This window comes from Nyctereutes procyonoides, unplaced genomic scaffold (genome assembly GCF_905146905.1).
Source record: "Nyctereutes procyonoides isolate TBG_1078 unplaced genomic scaffold, NYPRO_anot_genome, whole genome shotgun sequence".
NCBI lineage: Eukaryota > Metazoa > Chordata > Mammalia > Carnivora > Canidae > Nyctereutes > Nyctereutes procyonoides.
This window is the reverse complement of record NW_026575133.1, coordinates 58,695,738-58,701,737: the sequence shown is the minus strand read 5'-3', so window position 1 is coordinate 58,701,737 and position 6,000 is coordinate 58,695,738. Positions and strand designations below refer to the sequence as shown.

Here is a 6,000-nt window from a genome sequence, read left to right as displayed (position 1 = left end):
CTGCTGACAGCGGCAAAGCCACGTTAACATGTTTGGGGGGAAGACTGCCCGGGTTGCGGGTTTAATTAAAAAAAAAAAAAAAAAGGCATTTGGGTTTGGTTTGTCTAGGGTTTGGCAAAGCGTGTGCTCTGCTTCCCCGGCGGCTGGGCGGCGGCTCGGCTCGGCCCCGCGGGCAGGGCCACCAGCGGGGCTTTAGGACCCGGCCCGGAGGCACCGGAGGCCGGCGGGGCTCGGACTGCGCGGCGGCCCGCTCCCGCGGAATAGCTCCGCCGTCGCCAGGCAACAGCCCTGACGCAACGCGCAAAAAAAAAAAAAAAAAAAAAAAAAAAAAAAAAAGTCCCTTAAAAAAAAAGAATAGTGCTGAGAATTCACGGGAGAGGAGAGAAAGGGAGGCAGAAGCGGGCTCAGCCCCGAGCCGGGGCCAGAGGCTGGGCGCCGGGAGCCGCGTGCGGAGGAGGAGGAGGAGGAGGAGGAGGAGGAGGAGGAGGAGGAGGAGGGGAGCTCGTCCACCCCCCTCCGAAGGGGCCTTGGAGCGCCGGGGAAGGTAGGTCGCGACCCGGGCGGGGACGTTCCCAGGACTGGGGCAGGGGCTGCGGCTGGTGGCGGCTGCGGGAGGGGGCTCGGGGCCGCGGGTCCCCGGAGCAGGCACCTGCAGACAGTGCAGCCTGGTGCAGCGGGGCTGGGGAGACCCTGGATGGACACCCCCAACCCGCCCCGGGAGAGCCGGCCCCCCCCCCCATCGTCGCCGGGGGCTCGCTTGTCTCCTGGGGAGTGGGACAGCCTGCTGGACGCTATCTCCCATCTCCTTGCCGCCCCGGTCCACGGCTAAGATCTGGATGGAGATGTGGGGGGCACGGTCTGGGAGGGAGGAGCCCCACTGGGTCACCAGTCTGCTCCCAGACTGCCGGTCGTGTCTAAGCCCGCCCTGTCCCCTCCAACCTACTTCAGGCTCAGTGACATGAAGTTCTTGCCCCAAGGAAGCAATCCCTAACTCAGAAGTGACCCAGGGCCCGGCTGAGGCCAGTTTGATCAGAGGGAACGGTGCAGCCCCAAGGGCCCCAGGGGAAGGAGCAGGTCAGCCTTGAGACTGGGCCCCGCCCCCCCCGGGGGGGGGCGTCATTAAGAGAAGGCAGGAATGTCTATGGTCCTTGGCTAGGACACAGGTGTCTCCTTCCACCAAGTCAGGTTAGATGTTCTACTTTTAAAATAATCTCTTATTGTCTGTATCTGGTTTTCATTCTCTGTGGCATGTGGTTCCTCCTGAGGAGGTCTGGAAGGGAGGCTGGTTCTAGGTTGGTGGGCCACGACCTCATCTTCCACCCACAGGCATGAACTCCCAGATTAAATTTCCATCCACTCCCAGCCATTCCTGGTGAATCCCAGGTGGGATGAGCTCAGATCCCCATCAACAGGAGAATCCCCTAAGGGCCCAGGGGAGCCATGGCTCCAAACAACTTCCCTTCTGATGCCCCAGAGTTGGTCCTGCCGCCCCCAGGCAGGGGATGGAAAGGGGACAGTGCTGGGCAAAGTCGTGGAAGAGCAGAGGTGGCCATGGCGCCTCTGACCTGACCGCGTCCACTAGTTCCTGCTAGCATGTTTTTAAGAGGTTTGGCAAAGCAGCCATGAGCTGTGCTTAGAGTGGATAAAGATGACAGCTCTTTTCAGGGTACATTTACCGAGCAGGCACTGCTTGAAAACACTTTGCATCCGTTGGTCATTTTGTTCTCACGATGGCCCTGGGAGGGGACATCGTATCCCCATTTTGCCCCTGGGACTCCCAAGAGACTCGGGAACTCTGCACAGCTCAGGTGGCTAGTGAAAGAGGAGGGAGAGTCAGCCTCACATGTCTGACTCCGAAGACAGTGCCCTCAAAGGAAGGCTGCTTTAGGAGATCTGAGGGGAGAGGCCCAGAGAGGGGGAGGAAACCAGTTGCACCCAGAGAAAATGAGAGCTGTGTGGCAGGGCTCATCCTGGGTCCTGGGACTGTCCCTTACCATCCTGAGGGACCCCGTGGAGCCAGGAAATCCATTTCTTACATCAGGAGCCTGAAAGGCTTTGCAGTCGGGCCTGGCTCGCTTCAACCCTGCTTGCCTGAAGTGGAGAGAGGAGTTTTCCTTCAGCCACTTCTCCTCCGTGCCCACCCGAAGTCCCTCAACTTTTCACACACTTGTTCCTGTCTTGTCCTCCCAAATACATGCGTGGATTTCCACAAAATTAATAGTCCTGTTTCCGTATCTACCAGCTTGGCCTCCATCCAAAGAGGGGCTCTGGCGGGGAAGTAAATTAAGACTGTGCCTAACTATTTGCTGAGGGAGACCCACAGAGCCCCAGGCCAAGGGGGAAGAAACTGCTTGTTAGGCTTCTCACACACTTGGATGGTTTTCTCTAGGTAAATTGTGCTCATGGAAAGCTCCTACGGCCCTACACAGGCACCTGGAATCTTTAGACTCCTCCAGGAGCTGTACTCTAAGTGGCAGTGGTTCTGTGCTTGACTGCGATGTTGAGCTACTTGCAAAGCTGGAAGATGAATGATAAGCTGACCAGTTTGCTCCCCGGTTTACAGAAGAGGGGTGAGGGAGTTCTTGCTCATCGGGAATCTCCTAGGATTAGCCAGGATGGCTCTCAAGAGGCAAATGTACCCTGGAATTTGGTTTGGGGTGAGGACAAGGGAAGGAAAAGGCAAATTCTGAAGTGATCCTGAGGCAGACCTCAAAGGCCTGGGGAGGGGCTGCAGAGAGGGTGGGAGCGGGGAGGAAGAGTCTGGAGATGGCGAAGGGGTTTAGCGGCAACTTGGCCATCAGCCTGTAGAGTTTGGGCGGCTCTAGAGGGTCGAGTTGCCAACATGAGTTTGGAAGGCTGCAAATGTCAGCTTTTCCATGGTTAGGACAGTTGCCCTGGTGCAGGAAAGCCCAGAGCTTCCCTCCCCAGCCACCCCCCTCCAGCCCTCCCCCTTTCTCTCTGAAGTGTGGGAGACAAAGAAAAGGAGAAAGAAGGAGGGCAAGAGGAGAGGTTAGAGGCTGGCACTCCCCACATCGTCTGCTTTCCTCCTCAATGCTACCCACCCCTGCTACCCTGACTCTGAACAGTGCTCACCCAGAAAAAGCCCTTAGAGAAGGGAGTGCCCAGGGCAGTGTCAAGGAAGGTCTCTCATCTCTAGGAGTGGAGGAGAGCATTCCGGCATCAGGGGCTTCCTCACCCCCAGCAGCCTTTGCAGAGCCCCAGAAGGGGCAAGCGTTCAGCTTATCCAGGAGAATAGCCTGAGCTCCATTTCTTCAAGACAATCTCTCCAGCATGGCCAGAAATCTGCCCCACCCCACCCCCAAACACACACACACACACACACACACACACACACACAGAATCTGATATAACTGTGGGAGCTAGTGATGGGTCCCAGGAGACTTCCTCATAGGGCTTGTCCCTTGAGACCTGGAAAGGAAGGCCCAGCTCAGAGCTGGTTTTCCAGGTACAAAATGGGCCCAGACAGTGACCTCCACTGTGGCCATAGTTTCGGGGTTTATTGACAGCCGAGCAGCATTTCCTCATTCCAGGAAACCAATAGAGCCTCTGGAGTGTGAGCTGGGCACTTCAGCCCCAGAGGCCAGCTGGGGAACTCTCAGGGTGATGCATGCCCAGGAAGGTTCTAGATCAGGATCCATACCTGGGAGGCCTCTTAGGGCCCTGGCTGTCCCCTTACCCTCAGCCCCTTAAAGTTAAAAGTGACACTATCTCCTTAGTCCTGTGAGCATTGACATGTGCTGTGCCCTGGGGATGCTGAGATACTATGAACTGACTAAGCCCAATTGGTCATGACTCTCAGGCTTCGGTGGCTTGTCGTTTGTACATTTGTTGAACAGTAACCACTGCAAACTCTGACAAAGGTAAAGAGGAACTTCGTTTGCAGCTTGGATGAAAGCAAGCCTCAGACCAAAGTCTGCCATACATGTACATACATTTTTTGAACAACCATGTATTTGCAGACAGGTCCAACAGAATTCACACAGCTTGCTCTGGGGACTCGGTGAGGTCACAGCTATCCATCTCTCTAGGTGCCCTGACCACACCTCCCCTAAGAGCTCACTAGTATCTTTCCCCCTACCTTTTCAGGTCAAGAGTGTCTCAAGTAATTTTGGCCAAGCCACATATCTTGAATACCTCTGTTTTCACCAAGGAGAATGCATTTCTAACATTTACTCTTTTAATTATCAGATGCCCAGTGTTGAGCAGAGAGAAAGACAGCCAAAACACCTGCCATAGCTCCCTCTGGAGCACGACCCTCTGCTTGAGGCTGCTGGCCCGGAGTAGGGAGTCCCAATTTGAACGTACCTTTGTTAAATGCACCCTCGTTCCAGCTAGCCTGACGCAACTGCACAGAACTCACTCCACCTACGAAGGGTTTTAAGATCAATAATAGACATTGTATCACAATGAGACAATGATCTTGCCCTCAAGCAGTGTGGAGTCTGATCAGGGTTGCAGGTTAGAAAAGACAATTTGAGCAGCCCAGAGTACCGAGCTGACAGAGAGGTGATGTTCGGAACATTCTGGAGCACACAGATGTACATGAGCTAACTTGAATGGTTTGCATGGATGGGAGGAGGCAGTCCTAGTAGGGGCGTGACTAAGAATTCAGGTACACTCTATCTCATTGGATCCTTCCAAAGCTTTGAGATCGATTCCATTATGACCCCCATTTCACAGATGAGGAACTTGAGGCCTAGTGGGTTAAATCAATTACCCAAGGTGGTATATTTAGTTAAATCTTGGGACTGGGCTGTGAAACCCTGTCCCCCCTGCCCCATCCCTAACCTGCTCCATCTCTTTCTCTGCCCTCTGGGAGCCATGGACTCAGGCAGCTCAGCGGCCCAGCGACACTCAGCTCAAGTTGACACAAGCAGGGAGCAGGGCCATGCATCCCACTTCTTGTTCTCCCTGAGCCAACTGTTCCCTCCAAACCCCAGCGACGGTGCAGTCCCACACCTCGGGTTAGCTGCAGGCCGCCTGGACGTTGCTAGGCAAGCAGAATCCAGGCCGGGGCCACCCCCAGCCTCCATCCCCAGCTCCTGGGGATGGGCCCTGCCCAAACACAGGGAGACTCTAAGGGCCCTTCAGTCCCTGGAGAGGTCAGCACGCCCAGACCGACTGTGAGAGGGAAGTGACTTGCATAAGCACCGAGCACACCATGCAACTTCTTAGGAAGTCCTTGCTAAAACCACGAGGCTTTGGAACTTGTGATGTGGAATAAAACAGAAAGCCCATCATCAAAACAAATTCCCGTTTGAGCTGGACTTTGTTGACTCTGTCTGTTTGAAGTTGAAGCCAATTATCCTGTGGATTTGGGTAGTCCTAACTCTGCCTCGTGTAGGGGCTGAGACCAATCCTAGTTGGGAGACACTTTGGTGGCCTGCACCCCACCGGGGGGCCATGTACACCTCAGTGCCCTTATCTGTGAAATGGCACCCTGAGTTCTAGTCAGCTGTGAAACCTTCCCTACTTTTATAGCCAGAACACCCGCCTGAACTGTGTTCTACTTTGATCTCTGCAAATTGCTTTAAAGGCTACTCTGTGTCTGCTTTCCACCCCCTAATCCCCAATGCCATGGCCTTTGGCCAGAAAAGTGCTCTGGTCACATGCAGCGGTGGGCTGGGACGGTGAACGGGCTGGCTCAGCCCCTCCTGGGCATCCCTGCCTGGACAGGCTCTCCCTGGAGGAGGGCCCCTGCTTCAGACCCTGCATTTCCCTTGGCTCCCCCCTCCCCCTTTCCCCCCTGCCTGCCAGCCTGTCCCCTGTATGGGACTTGAGGGTTTTCAGGCACCTTTCTCCCTGCCTGTCACAGCAGAGCAGTCCTTTCCCAGGGCCTCACAGCATTGGAGGGGACATTGTGGCGTCGTGGACTCTGGGTGGCCCAGCAGCCCCCTCCCTGTAGCAGCCCTATGCTTTCTTCTCTCCTTTCACTGAGGCAGTAAATTAGATCTGCAGGTCCCAGGAGCCAAGGCCTCT

General features: G+C 55.5%; 1 protein-coding gene across 1 annotated transcript in view; it reads left to right on the top strand.

Annotated features, from left to right (window-relative positions):
- Positions 1–482: 482 nt before the first annotated feature.
- Positions 483–6,000, top strand: part of FAM167A (family with sequence similarity 167 member A) — a 43,801-nt gene continuing 38,283 nt past the window's right edge. Inside the window, exon 1 of the mRNA XM_055300599.1 lies at positions 483–544. The gene's annotated coding sequence lies outside the window, so the exon portion shown is untranslated. The remainder of the gene's footprint in view (positions 545–6,000) is intronic.